Raw genomic sequence first — 24,251 nt, 5'->3', positions numbered from 1 at the left:
CAAGTTAGCACTCACTAGGTCCTAATACATATGCATGAATTATTTCACCTAGTAGTACTTGATAACCGTTTTTACCATGATTTTCTTCTCTTCATAGTACGGCTATCTATCATAAACCAGGTCACACTCTCTAGAGTGTCTTGACCAGCAAAACAAAATAGCCCTATGATTTATACCTTTGCCTTGAGCTCATTTTGTTTTTCTCTTTCTTCTTTTCCAAGTGAGAGCACAAGATCATCATCTTTTGGCCACCTCCATCACTTAAGAGCCATCTAGCTCCATCTCTTGGACTTGACCAACCTATCTCAATTTCACACTTAGAGCACATGGTTAGTCCAATAGGTTTAATCAATTAGCGAAAACTAAACTAGGGCTTTCAAGGGGACTCCCAATTTCACCCAATACAGAGGGGTGAGGCTCTCTATTGGGAGAGCCTAGTTTTAGTTATAGTCTAATACCAAGGTATTGGAATTGTTATTCCATATCTAAATTCCATGCATCCAAATAACGGAATTCAGAAAACCTGATTCCAATTCCCACTTGCATTGTGTTAGCTTTGTTTCCTAGTGGTTTACATAAAAAAGCCTCTAATTCAACCTCTTTTTATGAGTTTACTTGCACACCGGACCTTTTGATCGGACATGACTGGCCAAACCTGACATTTTTTTATTATTTTCATTTATCCATGGTAAAAAAAATAAATGTATGTGTATTCTCATACATATGCATGAGTCGGAGTTTTCAGTTTCTATATATAACTCCTATATACAGCCGGAGTATATTTGACTCTTGGCAGTCAAAGCATCAAAGATAGGAATTGACTCCTCATGGACCAGACTTCTTGTCATGGACATATTTCACTCGCACACCATGCATACAAACATCGCGACTAACAACCTTGATAATCACACGCGTGCGCGTGTCCCTCTAGGAGAATCTTGCGCGGCGGCAGCGCCGTCGTCACTACGGCCACAGCAACAACAACAGAGGCAGAGGTGGTGCAGGTTGAGCAGCTCGGAGACCTCCCGCCGGGTGGACGGGCAGCGGCTGCTCCGGACCCAGAAGTGCAGCAGCAGGTGCACGACGAGGTACGCGACGCAGGCGCAGGCGAGCGCCACGATGTACGCCGACGTCCTGGCCTTCCGGCAGCTCCCCGCCGTGAAGGCGCCCATGAGGCCCAGAAGGTCCAGCACCATGGCCGCCTGCAGCGCGCGGACGTGGTACCCGTGGAAGCTGAAGGTGCTGCCGATTCAGGCGCTTTGGCGAGTGCCTAGCTTTTGTCGAGGGCAGCACTCAGAAAAGAGCCTCCGGTAAAAAATCCGTCGATAAAGAATTCTTTGCTGAGCGTTTTTTATCGAGTACTCGGCAAAGTCTTTGCCGAGTGCAATCTCGGCACTTGGTAAAGAAAAGTGACCGTCACGGCGCCGTTTGCGTTAGCACATGCTTTGCCGAGTGTCATGTCAGAGACGCTCGACAAAGATTTTTTATTTTTTTTTCAAAATTTCTTTGCCGAGTGCCCTACCGGGGAGGCACTCGGCAAATATTTTTTATTTTTTTTAATAATTTCTTTGCCGAGTATCCTGTCAGGTCGGCGCTCGGCAAATATTTTTTAATTTTTTTTCGTAATTTCTTTGCCGAGTGTCCTGTCAGGGCGGCACTCGGCAAATATTTTTTTTTTTAAAAAATCTTTGCCAAGTGCCCTGGCCCTGGCACTCGGCAAAACTGGGAGCAGAATTCCCAGCTTTGCCGAGTGCTAGGGTCAGGGCACTCGACAAAGAGGCTAATTTTTTTATTCTATATTCACAAACACAGCATATAAGAGATATATATAACATCTGTGACATCACAAACACAATATAGCACATATATATCACATCCATCTCATCACAAAGGCAATACCACATATATATCACATGTCGATCACACAATATCTCACATACACGACATCACAAGCATAATAGGTCCAATATCCATCGAAACAAGTCGATAGTTGATCACAGTGCATAACATGTTCATCAAGCAGTGAAAAAGAGATACAAACTACCGGTGAGGAGGAAACTGAGTGCTTGGTGAAGGAAAAGTGCCGTCGCCTGTTTGCGCCTGAGATGGATTATTCGAACCCGCCGACGGAGGCTGCATAAAGGACAAGAGATTGCATCTGTTAGAGTGGTCATCTAATGAAAGCACTAGTCGAAGCAATTTGGTTTCATACTCACAGGACTAGCTCTAACTGGCGGCGACGGTGGAGCGAACTGCGGCACAGCTACACCGTGCATTTGCCCAAAGTTCTGCAGGAACGTCGTAATCTCCGCCAACTGCTTGCCCTGCCTTTCCCACTCGGCCCGCTCGGCCTGTCTTTCCCGCTCGGCCTGCTCGGTCCTCGCCGCCAGGTCCCACAGCTCCTGAGCCATCCTCTCGTTCTCGGCCTACAACATTTCAATCGAATGTTTCAGTAATGCAAAGGTAACTAAGTTATTTAAAGATTAATATACGAAGAGTTAAACGGGACTAACCTGGAGTGCGTCGACCCGCTGCTGTGAAGGGGATGGCCGTTGGTGTATAGCCAGGCCTCCGCTCGGGTCTGTGCTCGGATCTAGGAGAGGGAGGGAATTTCGCTGGGCTCGAGGGTGCCATCTCCAATCCAGTACCGCCCATGCTTCTTGCCTTGTCCGAGCCTCATGACCATCGTCCCATCGATGTCGTCGGTGCTCGGATCCCAGTCTAGCCCATGGACCGACCTTGCCTCCGACGCGTACAAACTGATGTGGGTGTGGACGCTCGGGTTGCTGTAGGACTCGGACAGGTCATTCGGGGTGAAGGTGACAGCGGACGTCGCCTTACCCTTGCGAGCCAAACCATATGCCCTAAAATTGGAGATGGACTGCCCACCATGTGACGCCAACTGCGAGAAAGACAACAAGATGATTAGAAGAAACATGCAGAATGGAGCGTCAGAATAATAAAAATTCACGTACCCATGCTTGCTTGTACGCGTCGAGGCTGTGGCTGCCTTGATGGTGTGTGGGGCCTGTCGCTGCCATACGCCGCTCCCGCCCCGCCTCGTGGTCCTGGATATAACCCTTCATGAGCCACCTGTCCACGATCATCTCCTAGCAGTCCCGATACGACTCGCACCACCATGGAATTGTCTACATGTCATAAAGAATTTGAGATGTAAGAAGACTAAATTAAAGCTACTTAATCTCAAAATGAATCAGTATTATTCTACTTCATTTACCTCAAGGTACTATTCCTAGGTCAGCGTCCTCTGTCTTGCCTGTGTCTTGGTGATCTTCTCACGAAGGTGCGTGGCATAGTACTTGACGATGCAAGTGAGGCGCTCCTCGTAGTGCATGTCGGTGATTCGTTTCCTGGCACTTTTCACCATCACCTTCTCCGCCCTATCCTCCTGTCCCTCTTCACATCTGAAAAAAGTCTGCAGACAGACACAATGTATCAATTCATTATGTCAAAAAAATCAAATGAATGCGATGTATTGATCAAAGTTGTGCGAGCGAGACTTACCCAGAACTCTCTCCTCACCCGCTCCTGCTTATCTCCACATGCGTCGGGGGCATCTTTGTAGTGGTCCCACGATTTGGCTGGCTCAGTGTTCCCCTTGTGCGTGACAATGCCGGGGTAAAAGTGCCTGCACATAAGACCCAGGATGTGGTTGGGGTTGCGTGAGTCACCAGGCGACACAACCAGACAGGGCCTGCACAAGTCATTAACAAACATTATTAGTTTCTCTGACAATTTTCAACAGGTTATATGAAGTAGCTGTGATAAAATCTAAAGTTACTTACCTGTCCCCCAGGGGGCGGATCACTAGGCGTAGAGGAAGAAGCGAAGGCCCAGGGAGTTTCGAGGGACCTCGCAAGTAGATCCTGGCCACAGTAGAGGAGTCCGAACCAGCTGTGCCTCCAGCCTCGCTGCCCTGCCGTGCCTCGTCTCCCTCGTCGTCCATGTGCTGAACTAGCTCCTCCTTGTCCGAGGAGTCCGGGGTATGGCACTCCTCCTCCAGCACGTCACGCGGCCTGACTAGAGGAGGCAGCCGCTGCCGCTACCGCTGCTCCTGGCCCTCTGCCTCCTCCCGTCCGACGACCCCTCTTCTGCATCCGGATCTGCATCGCGTGCCCTCATGAACCTCGAGTTCACGTTCCTTGGCACACGACTGCCCGACATCTTTGTTCAATCACCTGCAATTAAAAAGAAACAAACAAGACATATTAGTACATGTGTTAAAAATAGATGCTAAATAAATAAACAAAACACGATTATAAAATAACATAGTATTACATGTATTAGAAGTAATCATCATTATTGGGATTATCTGGATCATATGTCTCGTCATCACTATCAAAATTGTCCAAATAAACAACACTGTCTGAAGGTTCAATGTTGCCTTCATCGTCATCGTCTAAATGTAATCGCTCAAGCATTTCTATGTCCTTGGCATTTTGCACCTCATCTCCTTCTTCCTCGTCATCGACCATTTCATTGTCTACTTCCATTCCGATCGCCTCGGTTAAGTCTATCACCAACCTCCCTAGTAGCCCATCTTCTTGATAGAACTCTCCTTCATATGTGTTTGGGTTGAAGTTGTAATCTTCATCGTTTGGGACAGCTAGTCTACCATGTGGTGATACCTAGTGCACAATAGCCCAACCCTTAAGAGCCTTGTTGCCTTGGCACGCATATGGCAAATAATAAACCTGCACGGCCCGGTGAGCCACAATAAAGACATCTTTTCCTTGATAGATGGAATCTTATCGAATCTCGACTTGACCAATATTAGGGCTCTGTTTCGTTAGTCGAGGATTGAACCAGTGGCATTTGAACATGACGAGACAAGGAGGTTTCGAACCATAAAATGAAAGTTCATAGATTTCTTCGATTATGCCATGATACTTGAGGCCATCAGTGCCAGGAGTACAAACTCCGCTGTTTGTGGTTTTTCGATGGGGCCGAGCTCGCTCGTAGCTTGCTGTGTGAAAGCGATATCCATTCACATCATAACCTGAATAAGCTTTCACCTTATTGTCGAAGCCATTTGCAACCTATCTCAACTCCTTACTCATAGTTGCATCGATTTGGGCCTGCAAGCGCAAGAATGAAAGATTGCCGGACTAAGTACGCGAAACTCAAAATCTCGAACTAGGTACGAGGTAAATTGGACAATATCTTTGTTTTGAACCAAGAAATGAAATCAGGCCTCCCTGCTCTTGGACCCTATGAAAGAAGGGTATCAGTTTGCCGTGGGGTAGGACCCCTTGGTTGATGCCAGGATACATGAATAAATTCCCTGTGCAAACGAGAAAGAATCAGTTGGATGTAGAATAGTGACGGCGTATTGAAACAAGTTCGTTGAGAACTTACTCAATGAACGGCTTCACCTCGGTTAGGTTCTGCAACACATATAGCATGATACTGCGCCACTCTTCATTATCCAACCTCTTATTGGTCGATCCACTTGCGCTTCTGAGTTGCCCTTGGAAAAGGCTGAGGTTGGATTCATTCTCGTCAGCATTGTAGCGAGGGAGTGGATTATGCACGCTAGGAAGGTTCGTTGTGTAGTATAGCTGTGTGAAGTTTGTCACCTCCTCCAGAATGGAAGCCTCTACAATGGAAGCCTCAATTTTGGCTTTATTTCTACATTTTTTGCGAATGGCCTTCAGACATCTCTCGATTGGATAGCACCAACGGGCCTGCATGACCCCCCCATACGTGCCTCATACGGGAGGTGCACAATCAAATGCTGCATCGACAAGAAGAAGCTGGGTGGAAAGATCTTCTCCAACTTATAAAGCAACTCAGGTGCCACTTTCTCCAAGTTTGCAACCACGGTCCGAGATAGCTCCTTGGCACAAAGCTGGCGGAAGAAATAGCTCAACTCTGCAAGCACTAGCCAGACATGCTCAGGAACATAGCCTCGTACCATCGTTGGAAGAAGCCACTCAATCCATACGTGGTAGTCATGACTCTTCATCCCGTTGACTCGCATAGTGCCTAAGTTCACTCCCCTGCTCAGGTTCACTGCATACCCATCAGGGAACATTAATGCCTTGATCCATCATAGTACTTCCCTCCTTTGTTCGGGTTTCAAGACGAAATTGGCCTTAGGCCTTTTCTAGTTCTTGCCATTTGCAGGAGGCCGCATCTCTTGCTGTGGTCTATTGCACAACGTCGCCAGGTCCACTCTAGCCTTAGGGTCGTCCTTAGACTTGTCAGTGTCCATGAGTGTTGCCCAAAGTGCCTCGGCGATATTCTTTTCAGTGTACATTACATCAATGTTATGGGGCAGTAGGAGGTCATCGAAATAGGGGAGCCTCGTCAAGCTGGACTTATGAGTCCACATGTGTTGCTCACCATATCCCACAAAACCACCTTCTTCATTGGGCACGAGAGCATCTATCTGAGTATGAACCTCGGCACCAGTCTTCAAGTGCGGTCTAGGGTCTATGACTGTGACACCTTTCCTAAAGTTCTTGGTGTCTTGTCGGAATGGATGGTTGGAATCTAGGAATTGACGATGTTGATCGAACGATGAATACTTGCCACCCTTCTTCAACCAAATGAACCTCATAGCTTCCTAGCATATTGGGCACGGGAACTTCCCCTGAACGCACCAGGCGCTGAATAACCCATATGCCAGGAAGTCATGCATGGAGTATTGGTACCAGATGTACATTTTGAAGCTTTGCTTTGTAGCTCAGTCGTATGTCCATACCCTTCATTCCAAGCTTTGATCAATTCATCAATCACAAGCTCCATGAACACACCCATATTCTTCCCCGGGTGTCCAGGAATTATCAATATCAAGATCATGTTATGTCGTTGAAAGGCGACGCCAGGGGGGAGATTGAGGGGGATAACAAACATAGGCCAACATGTGTAAGGGGCGGCCATCATGCCATAAGGATTGAACCCATCTGTTGCCAGCGCGACACGTACATTACGAGCCTCATCGGATTTCAGACGATGTTTGTCATTAAAGCTGGCCCATGCTTCACCATTAGATGGATGTACCATCTTGTCAGGATTGTACCGTTTGCCATTCTTGTGCCACGTCATCTATTTCACGGTTTCCTCAGTCATGAATAGCCTTTGAAGCCTCGGCACAAAGGGAAGGTGCCGTAAGACTTGGGCAGGTATCTTAAGCTGCCTCTTCTGGCCACCACCATCACCAGACTCTACCTCTAGGAACCTGGAAGCTTTACACTTTGGACAGTTATTTGCCTCCTTGTGTTCTTCACAAAATAGGACACACCTGTTCGGACAAGCATGTATCTGCTCATACGGCATCTTTAGTGCTTTAAGGAGCTTCTATGCCTCGTACATGGTCTTCGGCAACATGTGGTCCTTTGGAAGCAGGGTGCCAACCACGGCCAACACCTTATCAAAGCCTTCACGACTCATGTTCAAATCGGACTTCAACCCCATCAAGCGACTAATGGCATCCAACTGAGAGACCTCAGAATGAGCGTGAAGGGGTTTCGCCGCCGAGTCCATCATGTACTTGAACGCATCTACGGCTGCCTGCATCTCCACCTCCTCACGTCCTTCAGCAAACTGTGCTTGGTGAACGTCATCTACCATGTCTGCTACCCTGGCATCAGCATCGAAAGCCTCGACACGTGGTCTCACCACCTCCTCTCTCATATGATCGGCTTCACCATGGTGGACCTACTAGGTGTAGTTTGGCATAAACCCATTGTTGTGCAGATGTATACCCATGACTTCTTGGTTTTGCATTCTCCTGTTACCACACTTGCAGCAGGGACACAAAGCCATTTTTGGGTATCTAGCGGCCTTGCCAAATGCACGCTTCAAGAAACGATCGGTCTTGTTCATCCATTCAATGCTGACATCACCCTGACTTGTCTGGCTTGTGTACATCCACTAACGGTCCTCCATCCTCTAGCATATATAACATCTCCATAGGTGACCATCAATTGCATCAATGCGGTGTCCCTACTCTCTAATAGGTGAGGATAGGTCCTAATCCCACCCGCGGATGCGTAGATGAGGTTAGTTTCCATGCTCCGCTCCTATCCGAGACAGAATTTCAGCAGCACCTCCCCGCTGTTCTCCCGATACACGTCCTGCAAGGGAGAGTGTGTATCCAGAGAACAACAGGGGGTGATGCCGAAACACCATCTCGGACCGGAGCGGACCATGGAAACTAACCCATCTACGCATCCGCGGGCTGTCCAAAAAACATGGACAATCCAAAACAGATACGGTCGCAGATATATAAAGATCTGCATACCTCCAACCGTATCTCTTTCGGACGAGAGACACCTAACTAGGTTACGTGACCAAAGACCACATACGGATAGAGGGGTTATACCTAGGGTGCCGGTGAGGTCAGGGTAGCGGGGCGGTGGAGAGTCAGTGCAGTGGTGAGTCGACGCGGTGCAGGAAGACCCATAGCGTCGACGAAGATGATCAGGGTCGTCGAGTCCCTCCCACAGGCCCTCCTGCAAAAAAGGGCAAAATTGGTTAGTGTCGACTCAAAATTTCGACAGCACCTCCCCTGCATGGGGAGGTTCCCAAAACCTGCAAAAACCATGGCACAAAGGCCAACAACCACATATATACCAAACATGGGCACGAAGGCCAACAACCACTAATATATCAAGCGGAGCCACATACTTTAGTTCTCTTTCCATGCAGATGTATACCCATGACTTCCTGGTTTTGCATTCTCCTGTTACCACACTTGCTGCAGGGACATAAAGCCATTTTCATGTATCTAGCGGCCTTGCCAAATGCACGCTTCAAGAAACGATCGATCTTGTTCATCCATTCAATGCTGACATCACCCTGACTTGTCCGGCCCGTGTACATCCATTGACGGTCCTCCATCCTCTAGCATATATAACATCTCCATAGGTGACCATCAATTGCATCTACGCAGTGTCCCTACTCTCTAATAGGTGAGGATAGGTCATAATCCCACCTGCGGATGCGTAGATGAGGTTAGTTTCCATGCTTCGCTCCTATCCGAGACAGAATTTCAGCAGCACCTCCCCGCTGTTCTCCTGATACACGTCCTGCAAGGGAGAGTGTGTATCTGGAGAACAACAGGGGGTGATGCTAAAAAACCATCTCGGACCGGAGCGGACCATGGAAACTAACCCATCTACGCATCCGCGGGCTGTCCAAAAAACATGGATAATCCAAAACAGATACAGTCGTAGATATACAAAGATCTGCATACCTCCAACCATATCTCTTTCGGAAGAGAGACACCTAACTAGGTTACGCGACCAAAGACCACATATGGATAGAGGGGTTATACGTAGGGTGCTGGTGAGGTCAGGGTAGCGGGGCGGTGGAGAGTCGGTGCAGTGGCGAGTCGACGCGGTGCAGGAAGACCCGCAGCGTCGACGAAGACGATTGGGGTCGCCGAGTCCCTCCCATAGGTCCTCCTGGAAAAAAGGGCAAAAATGGTTAGTGTCAACTCAAAATTTTGGTAGCACCTCCCCTGCATGGGGAGGTTCCCAAAACCTACAAAAAACATGGCACAAAGGCCAACAACCACATATATACCAAACATGGGCACGAAGGCCAACAACCACCAATATATCAAGATGAGCCACATACTTTAGTTCTTTTTCCATGCAGATGAAAGTATTGAAGTAGTACAACAACAATTACTACTAACCCTACAACTACTACTAACACTACTACTAACAACTACTTAATTAACTACTAACAGTACTAATACTAAACTACTTAACTATTAACAACTACTACTACTAACCACTACTACTTACTAACTACTACTATTTACTAACTACTACTACTACTAACCCTACAACTAACACTACTAACTACTACTAACAAACACTACTACTTACTAACTACTACTATTTACTAACTACTACTACTAACCCTACAACTAACACTACTAACTACTACAACTAACACTACAACTAACACTACTAACTACTACTACTAACTACTACTACTAACACTATAACTAACTACTACTAACACTACTAACTACTACTAACACTATAAGGGTAGGGCTTACCTTGGCGGCAAGAACGGTAAGAGCGAGGGCTGGCGATGACGGCGGGGATGACCGTAGCAGCACGAGGATCAACGGGCGGTCGGAACAGCGCGAGGATCGACGGGCGGTCGGGTCGGCACCTTCCTCTTCTTCCTCCTCCCCCTTCTCTTTCTTCCTCTTCTTCCTCCTCCCCTTCTCTTTCTTCCTCTTCCTCCTCCCCTTCTCTTTCTTCCTCTTGCTCCTCTCCTTCTCCCTCTGCTGGCCGGCCGCAGGGCACGGCGGGGCCGGTGGAGCTCGGGGCCAACGGGGGAGCTTAGGGCCGGGGGAGCTTTGGGCGGCTCGGGGCTGGCCGGGTTGCTGTCCCTGGGGAGCTCGGAGCCCGGGCTACCGGCGAGCTCGGGGAGGCGGCCGGGGACCTGGGGCACGGGCGCGGGGCCGCCGGGGCGGGGGCGCAGGGCCACCGAGGCGGGGGCGCTAGGCTGTCGGGGCTAGGCGAGAGCACTGGTCGGGCGCCGGGGCGAGCGCCGCCGGGACGGGGGCGGGGGGGGGGGGACGGGGGCGCCAGGGCGGGCCCGGCAGGACCTCGCCGGAGGGGGACGACGGTGGGGACGCGTGGGCGGCCAGGGGCGGCGGTAGCGCGACAGGGAAACGTGGGGGCGGGTGGGAGAGGAGTGAGCAGGGGGTGGGGTTGGGACGGCCCATTCTGGGCCTTTAGGTTAAAAGATTTGCCGAGTGCCGGGCCCAGCGGCACTCAGCAAAGGATTTTTTTATTTTTATTTTTAATTCTTTGCCGAGTGCCCTGTGACCTGACACTCGGCAAATGCTTCTTTGCCGAGTGCCAAGGTTGGCACTCGGCAAATTAATTTTTTTTGTTTTTTTCGCCCCATTTTTTTCTGGGGCCTTGCTATAGTAATTAAAACTTCATGTCAAAATTTGGGACAATTTTGAGTTTTGTTACTATATTTTCTTAATTATTTTTGTTTCGTTGAATTTTTCTGACTATTTCAAATTTGAACTGCATGTACATGAAATAATGGAATTTGGTCATTCAAAAAATGGTATTCATGATGTTTGGCGTATGTTGAGGCCGTATCCAGGAACTCGCATGAAATTACGAGCATCTTGTTGTCGTAACATGACGATATGATGTACTTGCGGGAAAAGTGTATTTAAATTATATAAAATCCAAACGAAGTCCGAAAATCACGAAACTTGTCGAGGTGTCTTGTTATCGCATGTGGAGGCCGTGGTAAAAAATTGAGAAAGTTTAGAGTAAGTTGTGACGTCGGATGCCTAAAAGCCAGACATCTCCACATGCGTGTCCGGTAGTGTGCTCAGCAGCAGCATGATGATCACCAGCGATGCCACGAACGCCGTCGCGTTGTAGTAGAAGAACACGTTGTACCGCGCTGTGTAGTGAGCCTGGCATGCATAACCATTGGAGAGTAGTGTTACGTGTAGTTAATAGGATATACATAGCCAATGCATGCAAGGGGTACGTGGTATAGTACTTGTAGGTGACCGTGGCAGCGAGGATGGCAAGCAGGAGGAGGTACTTGCATCCGTTCCAGGATGCCCTTGGGCCGTGGCGGCTCCTCCTCCGCTGAAGCGTGTCCCGTCACTACGTAGAAAACGATTTGTAGCAACGGTTTAATTTTTTTGTAGGGGCGGCTGGTGATGGAGCCGCCCCTACAGTGGCATGCTCGGGTGCCCAGACACCAGCCACCCCTACAAATGGAACAATAGGGGCGGCTGGTGATACGAGCCGCCCCTACAAATGGAGTATGATTTTTAGGGGCGGCTCAATCACCAGCCGTCTCTAGAAATGGTATTTGTAGAGGCGGCTGGTGATTGAGCCGCCCCTAAAAATGGCCCGTATTTATAGCTTCTATTTGTAGGGGCGGCTCAATCACCAGCCGCCCCTACAAATGACCCCCATATAAAACTGAAGCAGCACCTTCTTCCTCCTCGGGTCATTCACTCCAACCCGTGAAAGAAAGTTGAGGAGGGCTTGGGCATCTCCCAAAAATTGCTCTACTAAGGGGGGAAGGTTTTGGTCTCAAATCCTTTGGTGGAGAGGTTGTAGTAGGTAAGAAAATGCTATTCCACACTTTTTTTTGAAGTTTTAATGGTTGATTAGTGAATAATTAGAGTTTTGTTTTTCTCTCTCTTCTATGGTGCTTGAGCTATTTATGAGCAAATTAGACCCAACTTTTAAATGTACTAGGGTAAATTAGGGAGAGGAACAAGATCATACCCTTATTTGGTCCATGTTTCTTGATTTTAGTGAACCATTAGTTAGTTTTATGGATGTTTCATGTGCATGTGATCTAGATCTAGGGTTTGGTTTTTTTATTAATTTCGTTTTTGTAAATTTATGTTTGATAAAATTGGACTAGGGTTTGTACGAAAGATATTGTGTAAAGTATAATTATTGCTAATTGTTGTCTTTGAAATTGTTTATTGTAATCAATAAATATGTATTTTAATTATTTATGGATAAATGGGCCATTAATTAATTTTCCTCTACCATGGTGTGTTTGTATGCTTCATGTAATTATATTAGATTTATATTCATATATATCTGAGGTATATACAATTATTCTCAAATAATTATTACTTTGATTAATTTTTATATATATCTGAATAAGTAGTCCTTTAATGTTTATTTTGTTGTTATTGTAAAAGATGGAGTACAGGAACTCTTGGATGTATGGTTCGTTAAGGTTCAAGGCAGATTTCCGTGAAGAGGTGGATAAATTTATTGAAGCCGCAATGAAGCGTGCAACGACATTGAAAGAGAATAAGGATACAATTATTTGCCCCTATAAAGATTGCAAGAACCGTATGGCATGGACAGATGTGACTATCATCAGATCACATTTGATTATACGAGGATTTGTTGAGGACTACACAGTGTGGATTCATCATGGTGAAACGGTTATTGTTAACGACGAGGATGAGGAGGAATACGACGATGAAACCATAGAATCCCTGTCCCAATATTCAGCCGAGCTTGATGCATAAATGGATTTCGAGTTTGGCAATGAACAAGGTGGTGATGCTGGTGGTTGGGATGGTAACGACGAAGGTGGTGCCAATAATGATGGTGGAGCACGTGTCGGAGTTGAAGATGATTTAGATGACATGATTCGAACCCTTGGACCAGAGATTTTACTAAATAGCCCGAAAGGTCTAGAAAATTTGGAAAGAGTGACAAAAGCATCGAAGGAGACTGTGTATGGTGTTGAAAAGGGTTGTCTGACACATTGGACATTGCTACGTTTCATGCTTGAGCTGCTCATCCTGAAGGCTAAGTACGGCTGGTTAGACTGTAGTTTCAATGATTTATTGCATCTCCTGTCATGGGTGCTGCCACAACCAAACTTAGTTCCCGCCAACACATACCAAGCGAAGAAGATCATAAGTCCATTGACAATGGGGGTTGAAAAAATACATGCATGCCCCAACTACTGTATACTTTTTCGTGGTGAAACGTTCAAGTCATTGGATAAATGTCCCCAGTGTGGGGCCAGCCGGTACAAGAACAATGACCTTTACGGTGAGGACAAACCATCCACGGGGAAAAAGAGGAATAAGAAGGGTACAAAAAAGGTGGTACAAGAATCTCAGCCCCCAGAGGACACTCCATTAGGCAACGATGCAAAGCAGAGAAGAATTCCTGCCCTGGTAATGTGGTACCTGCCAGTGACCGACCGCTTGAGACGTATGTTCCTAAACCCTAAAGAAGCCGCATTCATGACATGGTGGGATGATGAGCGCAAGGTGGATGATGATAAGATTGCACACCCGGCTGATTGTAGTCAGTGGCAAAGGTTTGATGAGAAGCACAAAGAATTCAGCGATGACCCAAGGAATGTACGGTTTGGCCTGAGCACCGATGGAATGAATCCCTTCAATGAGAGGATGAGCAACCACAGCACATGGCCAGTGATCTTGACCATGTACAACATCCCAACATGGTTGTGTTAGAAGAGAAAGTACCTTCTCCTCACTATTCTTATTTCTGGCCCTAAACAACCAGGCATTGATATAGACGTGTTCCTCGAGCCCTTGATGTAAGAAATGGAGAGACTATGGAGGCATGGGGAGCAGATGTACGATGCATTCTGAAAGGAGGACTTCATATGTAGAGCAATAATATTTGTTACTACCAATGATTACCCCATGTTGTTTGCTTTGTCTGGACAGATCAATGGGAAGACGGGATGCTTGGTTTGCTTGGATGGTACTACATGGGTGTACCTAGATGCATCCAAGAAGATAGTTTACCTAAGGAACCGACGCTTCTTAAAGACAAGTCACAAGTACCACAGCAAATTGTTCTTTAGATTTTATGACAACGCCCTGGAGATTGAACCCCCTCCAGAGAGACGTCATAACGGAGAACATGTGTACAGAATGGTGAAAAATATACGCGTCATCTATGGAAAGAAGAATCCAGATGGGACGAACAGAGATAGAAGCACACCTCCTATCAAAGGCGTACCTTTCAAGAAACAATCGATCTTCTTTCAGTATCTACCTTATTGGCCAGACTTGGAGGTCCCCCATGCCATTGATGCTATGCACGTACAGAAGAATGTCTTTGAGAGTCTCATTGCTACCTTGATAGACACAGGCAAGTCAAAGGATGGTCTGAAAGCACGGAAAGACATGGTGCAGCTAAACATGATGCCACAGCTTCACCCGGTACCTGAGGCTAATGGAAAATACACTCTGCCCGCGGCGTGCTTCAACCTAACACCAGACGAGAAGAGAGCTATATGCACTTTCCTGAGGGGGATCAAAGTCCTGACTAGGTTTTCAGCAAATGTGAAGAAGCTAGTGTCGATGAAGGACTTGTCAATAACACACTGCAAGGCTCACGATTACCATGTGATGCTGACAGTGTTTCTACCTATTGCAATCAGGGCTATAAAGCCAGAGTTCTTGAAAATGGCCATCACCCGCATGTGCTACTTCTTTTCGAAGATCTCACAGAAGACGATTGGCAAGGAAGAGCTGAGTGACCTACATGAATTTGTGGTGGAGACACAAAACCAACTGGAGATGTGTTTACCTCCTGCTTTTTTTGATATAATGCCACATCTCATGATTCACATGGTTCATCAGATACAGGCGCTTGGCCCTTGCTACTTGCATGAAATGTGGTCCTATGAGCGGTTCATGTCGGTTCTAAATCGATACGTGCATAATCGAGCATACCCAGAGGGCTCCATGATAGAGGGTTACAGTACTGAAGAAGTCGTCGAGTGCTGTCAAGAGTACCTAAAAGTACAGAAAGGGATTGGTAAACCCGATTCTCATCACAAGGGTAGGCTGGCTGGGAAGGGCACCAGTGGTAGAAAAGTGTTCATCGACCATGATTACAAAGAGGTGAGTCGGGCGCATTATAGTGTCTTGCAGAGTACACAACTGATGCAACCGTATATTGATAAACACTTGGCTATCATTATGGCGGAGAGAAATGGCCGTTCGGATGATTGGGTCATGAAACAGCACAAGCAATGACTAACTATATGGTTGAAGGACCAAAACATACCGCCTGGAGAAATCATAGACTCTATTACCATCAGTAGGTTGGCGGAGGGGCCATCGAGACAAGTTACATCTTGGAATACTTATGATATCAATGGGTAAACGTACTATACCCACGCAAAGGATAGTAAATATGTGAACCAAAACAGCGGCGTTCGAATAGAGGCTCTCGATGGATTAGGGCAAAAGATCCAATACTTTGGCATCATTGAAGAGATATGGGAACTTGACTATGGAAGGGATATAACGGTGGCCCTGTTTCGATGCCGCTGGATCAAACAACACCAACTGAATGAGATCAGATTGAGAGTCCTGGACCTCGAGAATCTAGGCTACCAAGATGACCCTTGGGTGCTCGCTTCACATGTCGCACAAGTTTTCTATATGTCTGACCCACAAAGTAACCTCCCCCCGAAGAAGAAGACAAAGCACGTGGTTGCCTCCAGGAAACAACACATTATTGGAGTTGATGGCATGGACGATGTTGAAGCTTACAATAACTATGATGAGATGCCATTATTCACCGACTTTCCTAAGAAGATCAGTGTTGTGGAAAAGAACATCCCCAAAGATATAATGCTATGGGAACGAAAAGGTGTCAATGGGAAAGTCGTTACAGCGGGCTAGCTAGTTGTGTGTGTTTGTAAGGCTTCATTTATGCATGCGTGTGAGACTATATATTTGTGTACGTGTGTAAGACTACATATTTTTGTATGTATGTGATACTACATTTTATGCATGTGTGTGAGACTACCCTTTGCAACATCTAGATGACTCTATTTGAACATCCACTCTATTGCAACATCCAGAAGTCATTTAGAGTTCAAAATGAGACACTAATTTGACCAAATTTGACTTGGTCAAACTTGCTCAAATGAGACACTAAATGACCTCAGATGAAAAAACTCTGAATAACAAGGTTGTTCATCTCATCAAGATCTACAATCCTTACATAGCTTATTTTCCCATTTGAGAAAGTTTTATCAAACACTAGTGAAAGGTCCTAATGGCTAGAGGGGGGGTGAATAGCCTAATAAAATTTCTACAACAACACTTAACAAAAGGTTAGACAATTATGAGGCGAAGCAAGTGTTGCGCTAGCCTACTCAAAATGCAAGCCTCCTACCACAATTCTAGTTTAGATAGTGTCTATTCACACAATAGCAAAGACACTACCCTATGTTAGTGTGCTCTCAAAGACTAACTAAAGAGCCACACCAACCAAGCAAGCAAGCTCTCAAAACTAGCTACACTAAAGAGCTTGTTAACTAGTTTGCGGTAAAGTAAAGAGAGTGATTAGGATAGTTATACCGCCGTGTAGAGGAGTGAACCAATCAATCACAAGGATGAATAACAATGGAGACCAATCACCTCGGAATCAAAGGACAGACACAGTGATTTTTACCGAGGTTCACTTGCTTGCCGGCAAGCTACTCCTTGTTGTGGCGATTCACTCACTTGGAGGTTCACGCGCTAATTGGCTTCACACGCCAAACCCTCAATAGGGTGCCGCACAACCAACACAAGATAAGGATCACACAAGCCACGAGCAATTCATTAAAGTACCTTTTGGCTCTCCACCGGGGACAAGGTCAAGAACCCCTCACAATCACCACGATCGGAGCCGGAGACAATCACCACCTCCGCTCGACGATCCTCGCTGCTCTAAGCCGTCTAGGTGGCGGCAACCACCAAGAGTAACAAGCGAAATCCATAGCGAACCACGATCACTAAGTGCCTCTAGATGCAATCACTCAAGCAATGCACTTGGATCACTCCCAATCTCACTATGATGATGAATCAATGATGTAGATGAGTGGGAGGGCTTTGGCTTAGCTCACAAGGTTGCTATGTCAATGAAAATGGCCAAAGAAGTGAGCCACAGCCGGCCATGGGGCTATAAATAGAGCCCCCATCAAATAGAGCCGTTATACCCCTTCACTGGGCAAAACGCGCTCTGACCGGACGCTCCGGTCAAACTGACCGGACGCTGGCCCTCAGCGTCCGGTCGCCCGATGGACGCCACGCGTCACCAGCTTCAAACACAGTTCATCAGATTCCAACGGCTACGAAGCTGACCGAACGCTCCGATCAAAACTGACCGGACGCTGAAGCCCCAGCGTCCGGTCGTTTCCAGTAAGCTCCCCGAGGCATGTTTTTTCGACCGGACGCGTCCGGTCCACCTTGACCGGACGCAGACCAGCGTCCGGTGCTCAACCCTACCTACTGTGCCATCTGACAGCTCGATCGGACGTAGCCTTTCAGCGTCCGGTCGCTGAGTGACCCAGCGTCCGGTCAGTAGACCGACGCCAGCATCATTTTGACCAACTCCATTTCAACTCTAACTTCTTCACCCTTGCTCCAATGTGCCAACCACCAAGAATTTTGCATCCGGCGCAATAGAAAATAGACATTTCATTTTTCCAAAAGCGCCGAATCCCGCCGAGCTTGCACATGTGGTAGCATATCTTCACAAATATTATCAAGGGTGTTAGCACTCCACTAGATCCTAAATGCATATGCAATGAGTTAGAGCATCTAGTGGCACTTTGATAACCGCATTCAGATACGAGTTTCACCCCTCTTAATAGTACGGCTATCAAACCTAAATGTGATCACACTCTCTAAGTGTCTTGATCACCAAAACAAAATAGCTCCTATGGTTTATACCTTTGCCTTGAGCTTTTTGTTTTTCTCTTTCTTCATTTCAAGTTTAAGCCCTTGATCATCGACATGCCATCACCATTGTCATGCTATGATCTTCATTAGCTTCTTCTACTTGAAGTGTGCTACCTATGTCATGATCACTTGATAAACTAGGTTAGCACTTAGGGTTTCATCAATTCACCAAAACCAAACTAGAGCTTTCAACTAGTCACAAATTTTTGAATCTCATATAGACTTTCTGAAACTATGTCACACACTTGTGAAATTTGATCTACATTTTGTTCAAACTTTCTCAAATGAAAAATGGACTATATAAGGATTGTAGATCTTGATGAGATGAACAAACTTGGTATTCAAAACTTTTCAATTTGAGATAACCTAGGGTTCCGAAAACTAGTTTGTAGGCGTCGAAATTTAAAAATCACAAATTTGAACCGTCCAAACTTTCTCAAATGGAAAGTTGACCAAAACAACAATTGTAGATCTTGCTGAGATGATCAAACTTGGTATTCAAAACTTTTCAATTTGAAGTTATTTAGAGTTCATAATACTAGAGTCAAAGTGTTGTTTTTTCATTTGACCAAATTTGACTTGGTCAAACTTGCTCAAATGAGACACTAAATGACCTCAGATGAAAAAACTCTGAATAACAAGGTTGTTCATCTCGTCAAGATCTACAATCCTTACATAGATTATTTTCCCATTTGAGAAAGTTTTATCAAACACTAGTCACAAATTCTTGAATCTCATATAGACTTTCTGAAACTATGTCACACACTTGTGAAATTTGATCTACATTTTGTTCAAACTTTCTCAAATGAAAAATGGACTATATAGGGATTGTAGATCTTGATGAGATGAACAAACTTGGTATTCAAAACTTTTCAATTTGAGATAACCTAGGGTTCCGAAAACTAGTTTGTAGGCGTCGAAATTTAAAAATCACAAATTTGAACCGTCCAAACTTTCTCAAATGGAAAGTTGACCAAAACAACAATTGTAGATCTTGCTGAGATGATCAAACTTGGTATTCAAAACTTCTCAATTTGAAGTTATTTAGAGTTCATAATAATAGAGTCAAAGTGTTGTTTTTTCATTTGACCAAATTTGACTTGGTCAAACTTGCTCAAATGAGACACTAAATGACCTCAGATGAAAAAACTCTGAATAACAAGGTTGTTCATCTCATCAAGATCTACAATACTTATATAGTCCATTTTTTCATTTGAGAAAGTTTTATCAAACACTAGTCATAAATTCTTGAATCTCATAGACTTTCTGAAACTATGTCACACACTTGTGAAATTTGATCTATATTTTGTTCAAACTTTCTCAAATGAAAAATGGACTATATAAGGATTGTAGATCTTGATGAGATGAACAAACTTGGTATTCAAAACTTTTCAATTTGAGATAACCTAGGGTTCCGAAAACTAGTTTGTAGGCGTCAAAATTTAAAAATCACAAATTTGAACCATCCAAACTTTCTCAAATGGAAAGTTGACCAAAACAACAATTGTAGATCTTGCTGAGATGATCAAACTTGGTATTCAAAACTTTTCAATTTGAAGTTATTTAGAGTTCATAATACTAGAGTCAAAGTGTTGTTTTTTCATTTGACCAAATTTGACTTGGTCAAACTTGCTCAAATGAGACACTAAATGACCTCAGATGAAAAAACTCTGAATAACAAGGTTGTTCATCTCATCAAGATCTACAATACTTATATAGTCCATTTTTTCATTTGAGAAAGTTTTATCAAACACTAGTCATAAATTCTTGAATCTCATAGACTTTCTGAAACTATGTCACACACTTGTGAAATTTGATCTACATTTTGTTCAAACTTTCTCAAATGAAAAATGGACTATATAAGGATTGTAGATCTTGATGAGATGAATAAACTTGGTATTCAAAACTTTTCAATTTGAGATAAGCTAGGGTTCCGAAAACTAGTTTGTAGGCGTCGAAATTTAAAAATCACAAATTTGAACCGTCCAAACTTTCTCAAATGGAAAGTTGACCAAAACAACAATTGTAGATCTTGCTGAGATGATCAAACTTGGTATTCAAAACTTTTCAATTTGAAGTTATTTAGAGTTCATAATACTAGAGTCAAAGTGTTGTTTTTTCATTTGACCAAATTTGACTTGGTCAAACTTGCTCAAATGAGACACTAAATGACCTCAGATGAAAAAACTCTGAATAACAAGGTTGTTCATCTCGTCAAGATCTACAATCCTTACATAGATTATTTCACCATTTGAGAAAGTTTTATCAAACACTAGTCACAAATTCTTGAATCTCATATAGACTTTCTGAAACTATGTCACACACTTGTGAAATTTGATCTATATTTTGTTCAAACTTTCTCAAATGAAAAATGGACTATATAAGGATTGTAGATCTTGATGAGATGAACAAACTTGGTATTCAAAACTTTTCAATTTGAGATAACCTAGGGTTCCGAAAACTAGTTTGTAGGCGTCAAAATTTAAAAATCACAAATTTGAACCATCCAAACTTTCTCAAATGGAAAGTTGACCAAAACAACAATTGTAGATCTTGCTGAGATGATCAAACTTGGTATTCAAAACTTTTCAATTTGAAGTTATTTAGAGTTCATAATACTAGAGTCAAAGTGTTGTTTTTTCATTTGACCAAATTTGACTTGGTCAAACTTGCTCAAATGAGACACTAAATGACCTCAGATGAAAAAACTCTGAATAACAAGGTTGTTCATCTCATCAAGATCTACAATACTTATATAGTCCATTTTTTCATTTGAGAAAGTTTTATCAAACACTAGTCATAAATTCTTGAATCTCATAGACTTTCTGAAACTATGTCACACACTTGTGAAATTTGATCTACATTTTGTTCAAACTTTCTCAAATGAAAAATGGACTATATAAGGATTGTAGATCTTGATGAGATGAATAAACTTGGTATTCAAAACTTTTCAATTTGAGATAAGCTAGGGTTCCGAAAACTAGTTTGTAGGCGTCGAAATTTAAAAATCACAAATTTGAACCGTCCAAACTTTCTCAAATGGAAAGTTGACCAAAACAACAATTGTAGATCTTGCTGAGATGATCAAACTTGGTATTCAAAACTTTTCAATTTGAAGTTATTTAGAGTTCATAATACTAGAGTCAAAGTGTTGTTTTTTCATTTGACCAAATTTGACTTGGTCAAACTTGCTCAAATGAGACACTAAATGACCTCAGATGAAAAAACTCTGAATAACAAGGTTGTTCATCTCGTCAAGATCTACAATCCTTACATAGATTATTTCACCATTTGAGAAAGTTTTATCAAACACTAGTCACAAATTCTTGAATCTCATATAGACTTTCTGAAACTATGTCACACACTTGTGAAATTTGATCTATATTTTGTTCAAACTTTCTCAAATGAAAAATGGACTATATAAGGATTGTAGATCTTGATGAGATGAACAAACTTGGTATTCAAAACTTTTCAATTTGAGATAACCTAGGGTTCCGAAAACTAGTTTGTAGGCGTCAAAATTTAAAAATCACAAATTTGAACCATCCAAACTTTCTCAAATGGAAAGTTGACCAAAACAACAATTGTAGATCTTGCTGAGATGATCAAACTTGGTATTCAAAACTTTTCAATTTGAAGTTATTTAGAGTTCATAATACTAGAGTCAAAGTGTTGTTTTTTCATTTGACCAAATTTGACTTGGTCAAACTTGCTCAAATGAGACACTAAATGACCTCAGATGAAAAAACTCTGAATAACAAGGTTGTTCATCTCATCAAGATCTACAATACTTATATAGTCCATTTTTTCATTTGAGAAAGTTTTATCAAACACTAGTCATAAATTCTTGAATCTCATAGACTTTCTGAAACTATGTCACACACTTGTGAAATTTGATCTACATTTTGTTCAAACTTTCTCAAATGAAAAATGGACTATATAAGGATTGTAGATCTTGATGAGATGAATAAACTTGGTATTCAAAACTTTTCAATTTGAGATAAGCTAGGGTTCCGAAAACTAGTTTGTAGGCGTCGAAATTTAAAAATCACAAATTTGAACCGTCCAAACTTTCTCAAATGGAAAGTTGACCAAAACAACAATTGTAGATCTTGCTGAGATGATCAAACTTGGTATTCAAAACTTTTCAATTTGAAGTTATTTAGAGTTCATAATACTAGAGTCAAAGTGTTGTTTTTTCATTTGACCAAATTTGACTTGGTCAAACTTGCTCAAATGAGACACTAAATGACCTCAGATGAAAAACTCTGAATAACAAGGTTGTTCATCTCATCAAGATCTACAATACTTATATAGTCCATTTTTTCATTTGAGAAAGTTTGAACAAAATGTAGAATTTATAATTGTGTTTTTATGATATAAAAATATAGAATTTATAATTAAAAAAAATATTTGTAGGGGCGGTTGGATCAGGAACCGCCCCTAAAAATGTATTTGTAGGGGCGGCTGGATTAGGAACCGCCCCTACAAATGATACCTAGTATAAATTGGAGGGTAGCGCACGGGAGTCATCGTCTGGGCGCTGTCTTCTTCCTCCGACGCCGTCAGGCTGCCTAGGGTTTCCACCGCTACCCACGCTGCCGGCCCCGTCGCCGGTCCCACGCCCGCCCACACTAGCCCTCGGTGCTCGGTGTCCCACCCCCGGCCCCTGGCGCCCACCCTCGCGCGCCGACGACGCAGGCTCCCGGCGCCCCGCGCCCGGCCCCCGACGTCCTGCCCCCGCACGCCGACAACGCAGGCTCTCGGCGCCCCGCGCCCGGCCCCCGCACGCCAACGACGCCGGCTCTGGCGCCCGCCTCCCGCACCACCCTTGGGCCCCATGCGCCGCACGGGCGAGCTCAACCCCGCCTGCCACAAGCCACGCAGGTGATCTCCGCCCCTGCCTCCGCCTGGTGATTCTTGCTAGCTTTGCCTTGCGAGTCTGCTCAATAGCTTGTGTGTTAATCTAGTAGAACTGCTCGGTCATCAAGCTATTAGATCTGGTTTGATGCAACTTCACTCAAGGCTATGGTGAAAATGATTCATGAAAACCATGAAGCTGTTTGATCTTGCATGATCTGTTCTTAGTAATTTTGCCTGCTAGATGTCATTCTGAAGTAGGCTGGCTTGTTCTTGAGGTTGCCATACATCTGTTGAGCATTTCCTCCATTTTGTGCCAGTTGTTAACTCTTTATGCTGTACATCATGATTTAACCTGCACTCTTTCTGTTCTGGTAAAAGGGTTAAGGTTCCAAGGGGTTATTGTTGTGCTAGAAATTTCTGCCGCTGTGTATGCTAGATATGTATCTATTAAAGGTTTCTCTTCCACAATACACAAAACTAAACCATGATATTATTAGGACATTTGCTACTGACATCTAGCTAGGAACTGCTTTTTTTTCAAAGAACTGCTTGTCGCTGTTATGGCAACATTGATTGTTTTATTGCTTGGGATGTTGCATGCCAACATTTTTAGTTACCTAAACTACAGCTATCCACTATCTTAAAATGTCTGTTGTTCAATGAAAGTTGAATCTGTCCTTGTAACTATGAGCTAGCTGCTGCTATTGGCTCATTTCTGCTGGTGGTACCTAGTAGTTGATGGTCTGAATGATCATTTGGTGTTTAGGTCACCATTCAACAACCATGTTTTTCCTTTTTCTTCCACTAGCAACTCTATGAAAATATTTGGTGTTTAGGTCACCATTCAACAACCATGTTTCATGGGATCTGTTATACCAATATAGCTCTTCTTGTTTAAGAAGTCTAAGATTTTCACTGATAATCCAGGTTTTCCTTTGCCACTGGTCTATAGAAAGAGAGTTTGTTTCCTCTAAATTTTCAAGAGTAATCAATTCTTCTTGAAGTTCTTTCCTAAGCTTTCTAAGTTCCCCCTGAAGATTGAGCCCCCACCCTTTAAACTATTGCTTCATCAGTTTAAATGACCTGTCTTTAAGAGTACTGAAATGCATAAAAGAACATTTGA

General features: G+C 44.1%; 1 pseudogene; it reads right to left on the bottom strand.

Annotated features, from left to right (window-relative positions):
- Positions 1–905: 905 nt before the first annotated feature.
- On the bottom strand, positions 906–23,435 carry LOC136523885 (uncharacterized; annotated as a pseudogene).
- Positions 23,436–24,251: the final 816 nt, after the last annotated feature.

Source organism: Miscanthus floridulus, chromosome 18 (assembly GCF_019320115.1).
Source record: "Miscanthus floridulus cultivar M001 chromosome 18, ASM1932011v1, whole genome shotgun sequence".
NCBI lineage: Eukaryota > Viridiplantae > Streptophyta > Magnoliopsida > Poales > Poaceae > Miscanthus > Miscanthus floridulus.
The sequence above is the reverse complement of the archived record's forward strand: the minus strand, read 5'-3'. Positions and strand labels throughout refer to the sequence as shown.